Here is a 16,891-nt window from a genome sequence, read left to right as displayed (position 1 = left end):
AGCACTCAGGGTCAGTGTTCAAAGCCTGAGCTCTAAATATTGACATTAGGGAGAAGGGAGGGGAGGAAATCGTTTATAAGTCTATGATGTAACTTTGTCTTAGTTTCTTAATTTTATTATGTATAAAGGAGATGAGGAGGCAAGATTAGTGGCTTCTTAGATTCCTGTTGCCTCTTCAGTTTTTTTGTTCTGTGCTTCATTCAGCCTGGCTTCATATTATATTTTTTCAACAATTTTATTTATTTTTTAATTGGTGGAAAATGCTTTACAATTTTGTGTTGATTTCTGCTGTACAACAGTGCGAATCAATCATAATTATATATATATATATATATGTATCCCTTCCCTGTTGGGCCTCTCTCCCCTTTCCCCCTCCCCTTAATATGATCTAGTTCTGGAATTTGGGACTTAGATCTGGAGAGGAGTTATTGCCTGTTCTGTTTTTCTTGAGCTGTCGGAAGTGAGTCTCTTGGGCACTTCCTCTACACCCTGGTGACTTGAGTGATGTCGCCATGTGACAGCTGTCCACAGGGAGTCAGACATTCCTTTTGCTCCTTTTCCAGGCAGCTGTGTATTACCTGATGGTATTCAGACTCTTCTTCCTCTCCTGGAGGTTATGATGCCTCGTGAAACTGTCACCCCGGAAAGATGCTAATCCCTGTTACCTAATATACCCTGGGAAGAAGGCAGGTGCAGGCTACTCTTGCTTAAAAGTAATGACCATATTCATGTAATTAATATTTTCAGCAGGATGAAATTACATAATTTGCAAGTGTCTGAAATGGACTTGTGTTGTTCCTGATTTTCTAGCATGTGAACTTGTGAGACTTCTTAGCTATAATACTTTAATAATAATAATAATTAATAATAGGTTTTGGTCTTCTTAGGTGTTTTCCTGATCTTTTTGGCCTTGAGTTCTTATGAAGGACATAGAAGTTTTAAGATGCTTTTTAAAAAAAGAATGTATATATGTATATAACTGAGCCATTTTGCTATATAACTGAGCCACTTTGCTATATAACAGAGATTGGTACAACATTGTCAATCAACCATACTTCAATCAAAAAGATTTTTTTAGTGAGGAGAGGGGAGAAATTTAAGTGAACAGGACTGTGAAGTGAATTCTAGACCTAGCATTCTGGCTGTAAATCAGCCTCTGATCAGTGTATAAAGAGGGACTGATAATCCTAGTTTGCAAAGTGTCTTTGAATTACTAGGCAAAAGATTTGCTGTTATTTTGTCTAGAAATGTGCTTATGTCCCTGGTGTTTAATTGCAACTGGAAGGGGAAACTTTCCTAATTTGAACTGCATTTTAATGGCTTTCCTTTAGGTGGAGGGCCACAACAGCTTTTAGCAAGATGCAAAATACTTCATGAGATAAATCTGAAAAGTTTCCTGTAAGGAAAGACTTGCTTAAAAAGTATACATTGGGATAATGATTCTGAAATTTGGATTTGCTGGTCTTTAAGATGTCTCTTTCGGAGAAGGCAATGGCACCCCACTCCAGTACTCTTGCCTGGAAAATTCCATGGATGGAGGAGCCTGGTGGGCTGCAGTCCATGGGGTCTCTGGGAGTCAGACACGACTGAGCGACTTCACTTTCACTTTTCACTTTCAAGCATTGGAGAAGGAAATGGCAACCCACTCCAGCATTCTTGCCTGGAGAACCCCAGGGACGGGGGAGCCTGTTGGGCTGCCGTCTGTGGGGTAGCACAGAGTTGGACTTAGCAGCAGCAGCAGCAGCAAGATGTCGCTTGCTCCTTGGAAGAAAAGCTATGACCAACCTAGACAGCATATTAAAAAGCAGAGATGTGACTGCCAACAAAAGTCCATCTAGTCAAAGCTCTGGTTTTTCCAGTAGTCATGTATGGATGTGAGAGTTGGACTATAAAAGAAAGCTGAGCGTGGAAGAATCGATGCTTTTGAACTGTGGTGTTGGAGAAGACTCTTGAGCATCCCTTGGACTGCAAGGAGATCCACGAAGTCCATCCTATAGGAAATCAGTCCTGAATATTCATTGGAAAGACTGATGCTGAAGCTGAAACTCCAATACTTTGGCCACCTGATGCGAAGAACTGACTTCCCTGGAAAAGACCCTGATGCTGGGAAAGATTGAAAGCAGGAGAAGGGGATGACAGAAGATGAGATGGTTGGATGGCATCACCAGCTCGATGGACATGAGTTTGAGCAAGCTCCGAGAGTTGGTGATAGACAGTGAAGCCTGGTGTGCTGCAGTCCATGGGGTCGCAGAGTCAGACCACGAGTGAGCGACTGAACTGAACAGACCTGAAGATGTCTCTGGTTCTTTCATTCTTGTGAAACTCACAAAAGAAGTTAGTTTTCATTTCTTTCATTAGGGTTGTTGGAAAACAGTGGTGGCTAAATGCAAGGACAGAAGAAAGATGGGTGATTATCTTACAGTTGCTGGATTTAGTTTTTTGGGTGTGCAATGTTCTTCTTTATACATTCTTTCTTTCCTGTTCTAGAGCCACTGCTGTCAGGGAAAGGCCTGGAGAATCCAGGGCCTCACATGGGTTTTCACTGGATGCTTAATTTATTCACCTGTATAATTGCCAACATCCGCTGGATCATGGAAAAAGCAAGAGAGTTCCAGAAAAACATCTATTTCGGCTTTATTGACTATGCCAAAGCCTTTGACTGTGTGGATCACAATAAACTGTGGAAAATTCTGAAAGATATGGGAATACCAGAACACCTGATCTGCCTCTTGAGAAATTTGTATGCAGGCCAGGAAGCAACAGTTAGAACTGGACATGGAACAACTGACTGGTTCCAAATAGGAAAAGGAGTTCGTCAAGGCTGTATATTGTCACCCTGTTTATTTAACTTCTATGCAAAGTACATCATGAGAAACGCTGGACTGAAAGAAACACAAGCTGGAATCAAGATTGCCGGGAGAAATATCAATAACCTCAGATATGCAGATGACACCACCCTTATGGCAGAAAGTGAAGAGGAACTCAAAAGCCTCTTGATGAAAGTGAAAGTGGAGAGTGAAAAAGTTGGCTTAAAGCTCAACATTCAGAAAACTAAGCTCATGGCATCCGGTCCCACCACTTCATGGGAAATAGATGGGGAAACAGTGGAAACAGTGTCAGACTTTATTTTTCGGGGCTCCAAAATCACTACAGATGGTGACTGCAGCCGTGAAGTTAAAAGACGCTTACTCCTTGGAAGGAAAGTTATGACCAACCTAGATAGCATATTCAAAAGCAGAGACATTACTTTGCCAACAAAGGTCCATCTAGTCAAGGCTATGGTTTTTCCTGTGGTCATGTATGGATGTGACAGTTGGACTGTGAAGAAGGCTGAGCGTGGAAGAATTGATGCTTTTGAACTGTGGTGTTGGAGAAGACTCTTTAGAGTCCCTTGGACTGCAGGGAGATCCAACCAGTCCATTGTGAAGGAGATCAGCCCTGGGATTTCATTGGAAGAAATGATGCTAACGCTGAAACTCCAGTACTTTGGCCACCTCATGCGAAGAGTTGACTCATTGGAAAAGACTGGGATGCTGGGAGGGATTGGGGGCAGCAGGAGAAGGGGACGACAGAGGATGAGATGGCTGGATGGCATCACTGACTCGATGGACATGAGTCTGAGTGAACTCCGGGAGTTGGTGATGGACAGGGAGGCCTGGCGTGCTGTGATTCATGGGGTCGCAAAGAGTTGGACACGACTGAGCGACTGATCTGATCTGATCTGATCTGATGAAGTATCCTTCCACTTTGCATGCATGGCTAATTTAGGACTTAAACCTTCCAGGTCATCCAGTCTTGGAGAAATGATAAACCACATATAGGGATCAATTAATTTGTAATTTGACACAAACTCATCTGTAATTACAGACATAACTGATCACGTTACAAACCTTTCAGGACCTTAGTAAAATAACCCAGTTTGACCACACCAGAAGACTTCTAATTTAATCTATGATGATTTTTTTTAAAAGGCTTAATTGGGGATTGGAGCAGTGGGAGAGGAGAGTCACTATATACTGTATACTGTACTTCTAAAAACTAACCCTAAAAAGTGACTCCTGGTCCCCAAGGAATTTGCAGTATAGTTTGTCTATTTAACACCATCTATTCTGAACAATTTAAAATGATCTGTGAGCTGTGTTACCTCCAGTAACTCTATTGACATTTCAGGGTTTCCATTTTCGAATTTGTAAATTGATGCAATTGAATTACAGTGTCTTGAAGGGTCTTCCTGGACTATGCTTTCTGATTTCTTCTGGACCTCTGTGGTGTAGATCCTGAACTTAGCGTATTTGAGGCAGTTGAATCTTATACTTAAAAGTGTGGCTATTGTAGCCAGGCTGCTTGGACCTCTGCCAGGGCCAGGGGTATAGCCTGGTGCAGGATCTGTGGCCTCTCTCTCTTTAATCCCAACCTCTGTTAACACTTGGATCATTGTGAGCTACTGGTGGTTTAGACGGTAAACAATCTGCCTGTAATGCAGATTTGGGTTTGATCCCTGGGTCAGGAAGATCCCCTGGAGAGGGGAATGGCTATCCACTCCAGTATTCTTGCCTGGAGAATTCCACAGACAGAGGAGCCAAAGAGCCTGGGGGGCTACAGTCCATGAGATCACAAACAGTAGGACATGACTGACTGACTAACACCTCTTTTGTGAGTTAACCTGTGACGCACTTAAAACAGGACCTGGCCTGGCATGCAGTTAAACACTCAAAGTGGGCTGTCATTATTAAAAATAAAATTAATTCTGCTTGGGAAGAGAGTGGTGTGAGCTTTCGTTGTGGCTGGCAGGGCACAGCATCCTTGGGGTTATTCTGGACAGGTTGCTGAACTGACTGCCCCTGCTTGGGTCAGCATGTGTTAGGCTGGCCCTGAGTGGGTGGGCAGAGGCACATACATGGTTCCTTTATATCAGGGTTTCTTGTCTGGGCAGCACCTCTCCTGAGTCACCCACCCTCTGTCCCAACTCTCCATAGGCATGCCCGGACTCTGTGCTTCATTGGATCTGCAGGGTCTGTAATCTCCCCCAGAAAGTAAAGAGTGACTACAGGGAGAAAGAAGACAAGGCTTTCGGGTTATTAATAGCTTCCTGACAGGAGGCTCTTGCTATCGTCTTCAGATAATTGTAATGGGAGCTGTCGGCTATAATCAAGTTTAATTGCTAAGGAGCGCAGGAAGGTAGCCCAAAGCAAGTATGCTCTTGGGCTGTCTTTGTGCTTTTTCTGTCCTATTCTAGACTTAAGAATCTCTGATCAGGTCTCCAACTGGCAAGTTCTGGTGACTACTGAGTCTTATGTGGTTCCTGGAGTGGGCCTATGACTCTCCCGGGTAGTCAGTCAGTCCACTTCCTCATGTCTTGGCTCACGTGGTTTATTCTAGACTCGAAGGTGGAATAGATTATATAAAAATACAGAGAGGGACTTCCCTGGTGGTCCAGTGGGTTAGACTTCAAGATCCCAAAGCAGGGCGCCTGGGTTCAGTCCCTGGTCGGGGAGCTAGATCTTGCATGCCACGGTGAAGAAGGTCCTGCAAGCCACATCTAAAAGATGCCATGAGGTGCATCTACGACCTGGAGCAGCCCGATTTAAAAAGATGCGGAGAGCTAATGCTGGGGAAATACAGAAATGGGCCTGCTTGTTCTCCTCCTCTCATAGAGCATGACCTGTGATCACATGAGTGAGTGTGTGTGTGTGTGTATGTGTGTATTGGAGCTGAGAGCATAGAAAAAAAAACATAAGCCATTGCTTTATACCATCTCCCAGAAATAGGACTGTCCCTTGATATTACTAGAGTCAGAATGTTTGTGTTTCTTCTAATCCTGCGATTTTTCATGGTTGAATGATATTATACAGATTATTATCCAAGCCTCTTGTTTCTTCTCTCTCTCTCTCTGTAGTAAGGTTTATTGCCTGTGGCCCCACATTCAGAGTTGGCTTAGACAAAGAAAGGAAGCAGAGGCCAAATGAATTGATTCTTCTATATTTAATTACACTTCCAAAAGATCTTGCCTAAAAAGTTGAAAAGGGGTGATGTTCGAAGTAAAGTTTGGATTCGTATTGGTGAACTCTGTGACTCTATTCATTGTGGTCGAGTTATCAGTATTATTGTGTGGGTTTCTTCTGACTGACTTGAAGAACTGGCACCAGCTCCTTCTCTATCCACTTTTCACGCTTTTGGCTGCAATAACACCTGGCAAGTATCTCAGAAAATTCTGCAGGCTCCACTTCTTAGCCTGAATTCTCAACCAGTGCCTCCCATCTATGCTCGTTGCTTGGCACCTTGTTTTTTTCAATCTCCTGGGTCTCTGGATTTCAGTGGACCATTTCCTTGGATCTCCATTCTGACTTAAAAGGATGCTGAGCTTTGACTCTCTTGGCTCCTTCCTGCAGTTTGGCTTGTTCCACTGTGTACAGAGTGTCTACTAAGCTCTCCAAACCTCCCCTGGGGCCTGGGGCACTGGACTCCCTTATCCTGGTGGAATTCTACACTTAAGCCACAGACACATGCTCTGCTGTACACGGCTATAACTTGCAGGGAGGGTTATGTCGTGTCTGCAAGCTGGTGAACTCAGTGGGTAGGCATAGGCCAATGTTTCTTTAAATTCATTTAAAGGCACACAGCTTTTTATTTTTATGTATTTGTTTTGGGTCTTTGTTGCTGCTCAGGCTTTCTCTAGTTGTGGTGAGTGGGAGCTGCTCTCTAGTTGCGGTGTGCGGACTTCTTGCAGTGACTTCTCTTCTTGCAGATCACGGGCTCTCGGGCGCGCAGGCTCAGTAGTTGTGGTGCAGGGGCTACGTTGCTCCAAGGCATGTGGAATCTTCCCGGATCAGGGACCGAACCCCTTACCTCCTGCATTGGCAGGAAGACTCTTCCACCACTGAGCCACCAGGGAAGTCATGGTAATGAGGTAATGGTAACGAGGCTTGTGAGTATAAGTTAGAGGTGAGTCAGATACCATTGCCCTGTTCCATAATGGACTGTTCTCACCTTGTCCTGTCAAGTTGCAAATGAGGTTACTTGTTGATCTCCAGGAGGCAAGGAATAAGAGAAGTGCTCGCCCATCCCCATTGCAGACAACAAACAGGAAAACAAAACAGAAAACCCATTGTCCCTGAACCACACTGCCCTTCCCCCCAAGAAAAAAAACCCCACAAAACTGTCTCATGTCAGTAGCTGTATCTCAGGACCTAGAAAAAGTATAATAAAAATTTATAATTAACTTGGCATAATAATGATATGGTAATTATAATCATCTTGTGAGTAGCCTTGGGAAGGCAGGATGTTTAAATGCTCTGACAAGGTGGTTTTAAGTAACTCAAATGATTCTAGGTCTTTTCAAATTTTCTTTTGGCATACTCAGTTGATATTCTGATAGATGCTTATCTTTTGTTTCAATTTATATACCAAATCCACACATCTCACTGGCAGTTGGATTTAGATTAAAAAAAGCATTTCTTTTCCTGGTCTTGAAATCTTTTGTTACACTTAAAAGATACAATAAAGTGTTATTCTTTTTACTCCAAGTTATTAGACTAAAAAAGTACATGTTAATTATTATGTTTTCTTTACTGAGTTCATTTCAGATTATATTGGCTCATTTTTGAACCCGTAGATTGGTCTTGCTTTAAAAAAAACTGATGTGCAAAAATAAAAACATAGGATACCTACTTTTTTCATGTGAGGTTTATTTCTTCATTATAAATTTTTTTGTTTTTGTTTTCTTATGAATTCCTTTAGCTATGTAGCTTTTAGAAGCATGTCCATCTGTTAAAATCTCTCATACAGATGTGTATTCTAATTGTAGATGTTTATGTATCACTGATTACAGAATCTGGCCAATGAATGGTTCTGTTTGAGTCTTCTTTTCCTTTTTCATTTGGCATCATCTGTGATCTTAATTTGAGGACTCTTCATCCTTTGGTCTTTGGAAAAAAAGCTATGACCAACCTAGATAGCATACTAAAAAGCAGAGACATTACTTTGCCAACAAAGGTTTGTCTAGTCAAAGCTATGGTTTTTCCAGTAGTCATGTATGGATGTGAGAGTTGGACTATAAAGAAAGCTGAGCGCTGAAGAATTGATGCTTTTGAACTGTGGTGTTGGAGGGGACTCCTGAGAGTCCCTTGGACTGCAAGGAGATCCAACCAGTCCATCCTAAAGGAAATCAGTTCCGAATATTCATTGGAAAGTCTCATGCTGAAGCTGAAACTCCAATACTTTGGCCACCTGATGCGAAGAACTGACTCACTGGAAAAGACCCGGATGCTGGGAAAGATTGAAGGTGGGAGGAGAAGGGGACAACAGAGGATGAGATGGTTGGATGGCATCACCGACTCGATGGACATGGGTTTGAGCAAGCTTCGGGAGTTGGTGATGGACAGGGAAGCCTGGCATGCTGAAGTTTATAGGGTTGCAAGGAGTCGGACATGACTGAGCGACTAAACTGAACTGAATCCTTTGATTAGTCACAGTTCAAACTACTCCCAAGTCTGTGGGTTTCCACTGGGACCTTCCATAACTCTTAAAACGTTGAGTGAAAATGAAACTTCATTGGTTGCTTATTACCCTTTGCTTTAATTTACTCCTACTGATTTAAAGTCTTTTGATGGCTCTAATGCTAGTCAATCTGAATTAATGTTTCAGAGAAGATCTGAGAATGCCTACAGTCAAATGCATACTAGGGTTATTATATTTCCTTGTGTGTGTGTGTGTGTGCTCTGTTGTGTCTGACTCTTTGCAACCCTGTGGACTGTAGCTTGCCAGGCTCCTCTGTCTGTGGGATTTTTCAGGCAAGAATACTGGAGTGGGTGGCAATTTCCTCCTCCAGGAGATCTTCTTGACCCAGGGATAAAACTTGCGCCTTCTGCATTTCCAGCATTGCAGGCAGTCTTTTGCCACTGAGTCATCGGGGAAGCCCTATTGTACTTACTTAAAGTGCTAAGTGAAAGTTGCTCAGTCATGTCCGATTCTTTGCGACCCCATGGGCTATATAGTCCAGGGATTCTCCAGGCCAGAACACTGAAGTGGGTAGCCGGTCCCCTCTCTAGGGGATCTTCCCAACCCAGGGATTGAACCCAGGACTGCCTCATTTCGGGCCAATTCTTTAACAGCTGAGCCATAATTAGTTACTCAATAAAATTCCATTTTTTTTTTCTAAAAGGGACAGATAGCTTATTGCTAGTTTTATTATCTTATTTGTTATGATTTTATTTCTCTTATATTCTTTTATTAGAGATATTTGCTGAAATGCTTTGTGTGAGTATAATTAGAAAGTTTTCACTGGTTTCTTCAAAAAAATTGCCAATATGTTAATAGGCTTAGTAACTGACTTCTCTGTGACTTCATACAATCTAAATCTGCTGTTGTGATGATATGTCATTTCTCCAGGTATAGGACAAATATGTCAAAATCTGTGTTAACAGTATTACTACTCTCAAATGGGCGAGTTTCTGATTTCATTATTGTTCAAAGTGAAAGTGAAAGTTTCTCAATCGTGTTTGACTCTTTGTGACCCCATGGACTGTACAGTCCGTGGAATTCTCCAGGCCAGATTACTGATGTGGGTAGCCTTTCCCTTCTCCAGGGGATCTTCCCAACCCAGAAATCGAACCCAGGTCCCCCTCATTGCAGGCAGATTCTTTTCCAGCTAAGCCACAAGGGAAGCCCAAGAATACTGGAGTTGGTAGCCTATCCCTTCTCCAGCGGATCTTCCCAACCCAGGAATCGAACTGGGGTCTCCTGCATTGCAGGCGGATTCTATACCAACTGAGCTATCAGGGAAGCTTCATTATTGTTCAAATCAGATTTTAAATGACCAGTTTAGTCATTTCAACATTACTGTTGTATCCTTACCCATTTAATTTCCAGAATTTCTTCTTCCTATTAACAGATACTCTTTTTGGCTTCCTATAAATTATTTATAATTTATAGGATAAATTATATCCTATTTATAGGATATATAAATTTATATCCTATTTATAGGGTAAATCAAGAATAAACTCATGATATTTTATTCATTAACCTCCCTTCCAAATTCAAGTTTCCATTAAGTGTTTTTCTTTCTTTCCAGCAAAGGATTCTTTTACTATGTTCTGTGAGGTTTTTTTAATTGTAGCTAGATAATCTTTCTCTTATAACATTTTTTTTTTTTTGTAACTAGAGCTAGAATTTATCATGCCACAGTTTTCCAATGAACTTTCATTCTCCCACTCTGCATCATTGTTTCTCTGTTAAGTGAATTGACTGAGTTCAAGATTGCTTTATAAATTTCCAGTGACATATGTGCTAATGGTAAAGAATCTGCCTGCCAAACTCAGGAGATGCAAGAGATGGGGGTTTGATCCCTCGGTCGGGAAGATCCTCTGAAGTAGGAAATGGCAACCCACTCCAGTCTTGCTTGGAAAATTCCATGGTCTGTAGCCCACCAGGCTCCTCTGTCCATGGGTTGCAAAGAGTTGGACATGACTAAGCAGACACACATACACACCTATGCTTCTGAGTTGCATAACTGCCTGTCATGCAAAGAAACTTTGAGACTTTGAGACCCAGGGGCCTTTTCTTCAGCAAGTTTGATATTAATAATTTGAAATCCAGCTGTGATATTCGCAGAAGGGAGGTGGCATGGGAGAGTGGAAAAGGAGTACAAGTGGAACCTGAGTTGTTGTGTGAGATGTGGTCTTGCCGCTTAACCACCAAGTCATCTTGGCCCACTCAGCTGCTCTGGTCCATCTCTTTAACTTGGGAATAAGAAAGTGATAATTCTCAAAGGATCTAGAGATAATTCCTTTTTTTTTAAAATTGAAATATAGTTGATTTACAGTGTTTTAACTGTCAGCAAAGATATATTCTTTTTCAGATTCTTTTCCATCATAAGGTTATTACAAAACACTGAATATAGTTCCCTGTGCTATACAGTAGGTCCTTTTTGTTTATCTATTTTATGTATAGTACTGTGTATCTATTAATCCCAAACTCCACATTTATCCTTGCCTTCCCTTTCCCCTTTGGTAACCATAAGTTTGTTTTCTATGTCTGTGAGTCTATTTCTGTTTTGTAAGTTCATTTGTATAATTTTTTTTTTTTAAGATTCCACATATAATTGTTATGATGTTTATCTTTCTCTTAGTTCACTTAGTATGATCATCTCTAGGTCCATCCATGATGCTGCAAATGGGATTATTTCATTCTTTTTATGACTGAATAATATTCCATTATATATCACATCTTCTTCATCCATTCATCTATTGGTGACATTTAGGTTGCTTCCATGTCTTGGCTATTACAAATAGTGCTGCTGTATGCAGTGAAATGCATGTATGTTTTCCACTTAAGAGTTTTCATCTTTTCTGGATATATGCCCAGAAGTGGGATTAAGGTAATTCTATTTTCAGTTTTTTAAGGAAACTCTGTACTCCATAGTGGCTGCACCAATTTACATTCCCATCAACAGTGAAGGAAGATTTACAAAGATATAATTCTACTCCATCATTCATTAGCAGTAAGATGAAATAAAACAAGTGAATACAGTGTCTCATTCAGCAAAGTTTATTATAACATACTTTGTGTTAAATGATGGAACAGAGCTGCTTTCATGGGGCTTAGTCTAGTGGAGAAGACAAATAATAAACAAGTAGCTGATAATTAAAAATCATGGTAAGTGCTATAAATAGAGGAAACCACAGAGCATTGCATTTGCCTAGGAGGTACTTAAATAGAAATCAAAATCCATAAGAGGAAACTAAGGCTTAAAGGATATTGGAAAACTGTGACATCTAAAATGTATCATCAGTCTATCTGTCTAATAGCAAAACCCCAGAATAGGATTCTTAAATATGGCTGAACATCATTATTACTGGAGAAGTAGCCTTAAAAACACAGATTCCTGGACCCATCTCTCAGAGTCTTATTTTTTTTGTATGTGTGTGTGGCTGCACTATGAGGTTTCAGTTCAGTTCAGTTCAGTTCAGTCGCTCAGTCGTGTCTGACTCTGTGATCACATGAATCGCAGCATGCCAGGCCTCCCTTTCCATGAGGCTTGCAGTATCTTAATTCCCCAAGCAGGACTTGAACCTGTGCCCCAGCAGTGAAAGCGTGGAGTTCTAATCATTGGACCACCAGGGCATTCCGTCAGGGTCTAATTTAGTAGAACTGTGATGATGCCCAGGTGGTGCTAGTGGTAAAGAACCTGCCTGCCAATGTAGGAGATGTAAAAGACGCAGGTTCAATCCCTGGGTCGGGAAGCTTCTCCTGGAGAAGGAAATGGCAACCCACTCCAGTATTCTTGCCTGAAAACTCCTGTGGACAGAGGAGCCTGGCAGGCCTTGGTCCATAGAGTCACAAAGAATCAGACTCGACTGAAAGAACTTAGCATGCAGGCACGTGGTGATGCCCTAGAATCTGTTTTTTAAACAGATTTCCCAGATGATCCTGCTGATGTGTCGGGGTTGGAAGCTAATCTGGAGACATTCTAGACAGAACCAGTTACCTTTCAAAGGAAAAACTGTGGCTTAGTCTTCGTGTATTTTGCTTCTTGTCCACCATGTGTAGCTTCTTACCTCAATCTTCACGTTTCTGAAACTTGTGTGGTACTGGGCCCTGCAACTCCCTAACGTCATGGTGGAGCTGGTCTCCGGTTCCAAGCCCGTGTGTCATATGGCGGTGGTGGGGACCTCTGAATGCTCTTTAAGTAGGGTGGGGGAGGCAGGAGGGAGGGTTTCTGTACGTATTGGAGTTCTGGTGTGTAATGGATATAGTATGTTGAGTAGATTGCTGTGGGTTGTTATGGAACTCTGAATGCTTTTTGTAACTTTATACCTATGGGAAACATACTGGGAATTCCATGAAAGTAATGGTTGAGGTTGCCTCCCAACAAAATTTATTGTACTTTCCCCTTCTGTCTAGATTTAAGATAACATATAGTAAAGGACAGGGAAGCCTGGCATACTGCAGTCCATGGAGTTGCAAAGAGTTGGACATGATTTAACAACTGAACAACAGACAACGTGCGTGTGTGTGTTTGTGTGTGTGTGTATGCACATACCTGCTTCCTGGGTGGTGCTAGTGGTAAAGAACCTTCCTGCCAATGCAGGAGACATAAAGACTATACTTTCAGGGATCATTTCTATAGTTCATTACTAGAGAAGTTTCTCTGATCGTGTAGAGCACCCAAAAAAAAAAAAAGATGCAGGTTCAATTTCTGGGTTGGGAAGATCTCCTGGAGGAAAGAATTTCTACCCACTCCAGTATTCTAGCTTGGAGAATCAGTTGAGTGACCAGCTCTTACGTTGGGTTCCTGCGGGCTAGCAAAATGCAGTTTGAGTCATGGGGAAAAGGAAGCAGCTGCTTGCTCTGTTTTTCTATCCCCCTGGGGTTTTTCAGGAAAGCCAGTAGCAGTTTATTTGAGAGCAAGGAGTTGCCACTGGGATTTACCCGTGATAGGCTTTTTCAAAAATTTGTTTATCTTAGAAATTTTCCTGTGCTCCAAGCTGTGTTTTTAAAAAGATTGGTTGCTTGCAGTTCAGTCATTTAGGGCTCATAGGGTGTGAGGGAAGATCAAAGGCAAGAGGAGAAGGGGGCGGCAGAGGGTGAGAGGGTTAGAAAGCATCACTGACTCACTGGACTTGAATCTGAGGAAACTCTGGCAGTTAGTGAAGAGGACAGAGGAGCCTGGCGGGCTACAGTCCATTAGGTCGTGAAGAGTCGGACACAATTTAGTGACTGAACCACAAAAAAGGATGTGGCAAGTGACAAATAATCTTTTGGGACATTGCTTATCCTGAGTAGTGATGCTTACTCACCTGGGAGTGTGAACTCAAGTTACCTTTTGTGCCCAGTGATTGCTGCCCTGCGGACCAGCTGAGCCTGAAGAAGGACAGTTGTCTTTTGGTGAGGAGGAGTTACCACATGGTCTCTGAGTGGATTTATCGTTGTAAAGCCCTGTGTGACTGTAAGAACTCATCTTTTCCTTTTGTCTAGATCTTTGCGACCCCTAGGACTGTGGCCCAGCAAGCTCCTCTGTCCATGGGATTTCCCAGGCAAGAATACTGGAGTGGGTTGCCATGCCCTCCTCCAGGGGATCTTCCCAACCCAGGTCTCAAGCTTTGCAGGCAGATTCTCTACATTCTGAGTCACCAGGGAAGTCCTTCTTCTCTTTTAATGGAGAACTGAGCAACTTGAAAGTTTCTCTGGCAGGAGGACCTTCAGGTGGGGAGAATAACTCACCAGTAGGACTCTGACATGTCTGCTCATCTTCCCCCAGGAGCGGGGAGCATGGTAGGGGACTCATCACTTTTGTTTATGCATCCAGAGCTGTAGGAGTGCATTGGGTAGTCTCCTGTTTGATGTGGTAATAACTGTGGAGCAGAAAAACCTCTCCTTTTGTTTGTTTGTTTGTTTGTTTTGGCATCCTGAAAGAGGTTGCAGCTTGTAAAAGGCTTCCATAAAGCCTGAGGACAACAGGAGAATAAACTTACAAAATAGAAGAAGCTGTAAACCTGATTGATTAAAAAAATTTTTTTTATTGCAGTAAAAGTCATATAATGTAAAGCTTACTGTTTTAACCTTGTTTGACTATACAGTTCAGTGGCATTGTTGTGTAACTCTCACATCCATCTCCCGACTTTTTTGCTTTCCTGAACTGAAAGTCCAAACACTATTAAACACTAACTCCCCATTCCCCCTTCCCATTCCTCCCAGCCCCCCAACCCCTGGCATCTACAAATGTACTTTCTGACTCTACGAATTTGACTACTCTAGGTACCTGCCAGCATAGATTTTAGATCCTAACAAAAATGTCTTGCTTTCAGACATGGTTTTATCCTCCATCCTCCGTTGGGGATTCTAATGTCTTGGACAGTAAAAACCTGACATATACCAGGCCAGAGGTATGGTCTCCCTGGGTGTCTGATCTCTTTTACAAGAAGGGCACCATCTTATAACCACCACCTTCCCTATAGTCAAGGTTCCTGTGTTTCAGGGATCCTTCCTGGCGACTCCCTCAGATTTCTCCCTGTCTTCTCTCCTCCACAGGGAGGTGAGGAGGTAACAGTGGGGCTCACCTGGCTGGTGAAACCCCGTGAGAGCAGTAAGGACAGTCTTTTAGTTGGAGCTTTGGATACTGCTGAAACCAAGAGATAAGCCAGAGATTCAAGATGGCAGTTCAGGAGATCGGGTGAGGGAGAATGCAGAAATGTGTATGTCCTAGTCTTCTTTCATTAAAATTGAAAGAGGAGGAACTTCCCTGGTGGTCCAGTGGCTGAGACTCTGCGGTCCCAATGCAGGAGGCCTGGGTTCGATTCCTGGTCAGGGGATTAGATCTCAAGTGCCAGCAACGAAAACCCAGCACAGTCAAACAAATTAAAAAAAAAAAAAAAAAAAAAATATATATATATATATATAAATATAAGAGAAGATGAAGCACTCACATCCAGTGAGTGTGGTGCAGACTTCTGGCCTGGATTTTCAGACAAGGTTTGCAAATGAGGGGTCTGAAAGCAATTGGTGTCATTTCGGAGGGAGGGGGAGTTCTGAAGACCTCAGATACCTTTGTGTCTCACTGGAGAGCTGTCATTAAATTTGGGCTTCTCAGGTGGTGCAATGGTAAAGAATCTGCCTGCTAATGTACGAGGATGCTAGAGACTTGAGTTCAAACCCTGGGTCAGGAAGATCCCCTGCAGTAGGAAATGGCAACCCACTCCAGTATTCTTGCCTGGAAAATTCCATGGAGAGAGGAGCCTGGCAGGCTGCAGTCCATAGGGTCACAAAGAGTCGGACCACCCATGAGAAGAATTCAGAGAGAACAAAGTGGTAGATAAGAAGTGATTTATTAGAATAGGATGCTTGTGAGACTTACAAGTGGGCGGGTGAGAAATGCCGTGCCCTGAGAACTTACTGGGCTACAGTTTTATAATCGAAGGAAAAGTGGGGAGGAGCAGAAGAACTCCTTTGTCTTTCTTGAGCAAACTTGATTTTTTTATCACCAGCTCCTCCTCCAGGTTGGGCAGGGGAGTTTTCTTGTCCCTAGATGGTCAAGCTAGGTCCACAGATGGTTGTTTTTTTATGTGCAGAGAGTGTATCCTAGGAATCATTAACTTACTGAGCTCACTGGGCAGGATGTGGGTCTCGTGCTGCCACTGTTTCATTTGGGGCGTATCTTATGCTTCTGTTGCATGGTTCAGTGGTTAAGCAAGCTCGCTTTCTTTAGTAGTCTTTAAGTTACAAGGGTCTCCCATATTTTTCTACTTAGAATCCCCTAGTGGGATTAACTATTTAATGATCTATTTTGTCCCCTCATTCTGAACCTATCAGGTCCACCTGAGTGAGGGGCAGGGTGGGGCTGGACAAAAAGGCTGAGATGGGTATGAAGGAAACAGGGAAGACAGAGAAGTGTAAAAAGCATGGCATGGAGCTTACAAGTCTATCACTTTGGCAGGAAGCGAGCGTCATCCTGGGTGAGTGTGACAGCATGTTTGGGCTGGGTTGTGAAGGCTTAGAAGCCATTGTGTGACTTCTACATGTTTATATCCTTGACTTTTCCCAGTTAATAATGCTTACTTGATTTGGCATCATCTAGTAAAACTTTTATCAAAAATTGCCCCTCTGTTCATTTTCAGTTAATGAGAAGTGAAGACAGAATTTGAAAGTATATAAATTATCCTCTGGGTGTTTTTGTGTTACAATTAACTTGGTTTCCTGCATTGTCATTTGGGATATAATCAAGGGATTAATTAATCAAGGAATAATGAGAAAGTCTTTCTTTTGTATACAAACATATGTATACAAACATATTGTGTGATGTGTATGTGTGAATATTTCTTATTTTGGAGGAAGAATTCAACCTTTGTTAGGAAGAGCTTTAGTGGTTCTAGAGTAACTGGCTTTTCTGTTATAACAG

General features: G+C 42.3%; 1 protein-coding gene and 1 pseudogene across 3 annotated transcripts in view; both read left to right on the top strand.

The window, feature by feature from the left end:
* Positions 1-16,891, top strand: part of SLCO5A1 (solute carrier organic anion transporter family member 5A1) — a 287,931-nt gene that overhangs the window by 157,072 nt on the left and 113,968 nt on the right. The gene's annotated exons all lie outside the window — the stretch shown is intronic.
* LOC112449634 (uncharacterized) lies at positions 13,096-13,182 on the top strand (annotated as a pseudogene).

The sequence above is a fragment of the Bos taurus genome, chromosome 14, assembly GCF_002263795.3.
Source record: "Bos taurus isolate L1 Dominette 01449 registration number 42190680 breed Hereford chromosome 14, ARS-UCD2.0, whole genome shotgun sequence".
Classification (NCBI taxonomy): domain Eukaryota; kingdom Metazoa; phylum Chordata; class Mammalia; order Artiodactyla; family Bovidae; genus Bos; species Bos taurus.
Note: the sequence above shows the minus strand (reverse complement) of the source record. Positions and strands in the feature narration are given on the sequence as shown.